The 1347-nt window shown below is 54.3% G+C and overlaps 1 protein-coding gene across 1 annotated transcript in view; it reads left to right on the top strand.

The window, feature by feature from the left end:
- The window catches only part of BCDIN3D (BCDIN3 domain containing), a gene marked incomplete at its 5' end in the record, with an annotated part of 5062 nt that overhangs the window by 2770 nt on the left and 945 nt on the right, over nucleotides 1-1347 (top strand). The gene's annotated exons all lie outside the window — the stretch shown is intronic.

The raw sequence follows: 1347 nt of genomic DNA, 5'->3' as shown, positions 1-1347 counted from the left end.
GGAAATTCCAAGCTCCAATTGGGGGATACAGGAAATGTTTTCCTTCCTCCTTTGTGGCTGGAATGGACTAGGAATTCCACCAGGATTTACCTGGAGGATCCTCCTCATGGGAAAAAAATGTGGATTGGGGGTTTTAATCGGGATTTTTCCCAGGTTTTTTCCATGCTGTGGCTGTTATTCCCTGGTGGCTTCTTCTCTCTTGGCTCTGGAGTTTGGAACTGTGGAACTCCATCTATCCCAGGGGCAGGAATCAGCTCAGCTCCAGGAATGGAAGCTTAGGAAGAGACAAATCCTTGGGAATTCTGGGGGAGAAATCCAAAGGAAAAAAGTGACAACACAAATCCACCCAGGGATCCTTCCCGATTCCAGGGAAGGATCCAAACTCAGGATATCCCTGGAGCAGCTCCTTCCCTGCCCGTTTAAGCCTGCTGGAATGCCCCACATTCCCTGTGGGATGGATCCCTATGGATTTCTTCGCTGTTGAGCTCCTTTAAGGGTCCTTCGGTGCCTTTCCCTGGGAGGGATTTCAGGAGGCATCCCAAGAATCCATGGAATGGGGTGTGAATCCCACCCTGCTCCTTCCCTGCTTCAGAGCCTCAGGAGAACTGGAGTGGGAGCAAAACCTGCCTGGAGCAGGCTGGAAATCCAGGGAGAGCAGGGGCAGGAATTCCCTAGGGAGCTGAGCATCACTTCCCTGGGATTCTGAACACCTTTTCTCAGGGAAATAAGAGCATCTCTTCCCTAGGAATCTGAGCATCTATTCCCAGGGAATCTCAGTGCCTATTCCCTGGGAATTTGAGCATCTCTTCCCTAGGAATCTGAGTATCTCTTCCCTGATAATCTGAGCACCTTTTCCCTGGGATTCTGAGCTCCTCTTCCCTGGGAGTATGAGCATTTATTCCCTGGGAATCTGAGCACCTGCTCCCTAGGAATCTGAGCTCCTATTCCCTGGGAATCTGAGCACCTATTCCCTGGGAATCTGAGCATCTCTTCCCTGGGATCTCTCCCCCTGTGTCCACAGCCACCACCCCCCGAGGACCTTCCCAAACATCTCCACATTCCTTGGAGGATCCCCCAAACTTGGGAATCCCTCGGGATCCTTCCTGCTCTCCCCTGGAAGGTGGAGGAGATCCATCCCCTCCCCACGGAGCTTTTCCTGGGCTGAGTCACCGTGAGCTCCAGGCCTGGCCCTGCTGGATCTGAGCCATGGAAAACGTCAGGACCTGCAGGAGCAGCAGGAACAGGGAGAACTGGGAGCAGCTCCTGCAGCTCCACCCGACCCTGCGGCACCGACGGCAGCTGGGACACGGATCCGAGCGGGGGACAGGGATCAGGGACTGGCGGACG

This window comes from Acanthisitta chloris, unplaced genomic scaffold (assembly GCF_000695815.1).
Source record: "Acanthisitta chloris isolate BGI_N310 unplaced genomic scaffold, ASM69581v1 scaffold5224, whole genome shotgun sequence".
Taxonomy (NCBI): Eukaryota; Metazoa; Chordata; class Aves; order Passeriformes; family Acanthisittidae; genus Acanthisitta; species Acanthisitta chloris.
This window is presented reverse-complemented; position numbering and strand designations above follow the sequence as displayed.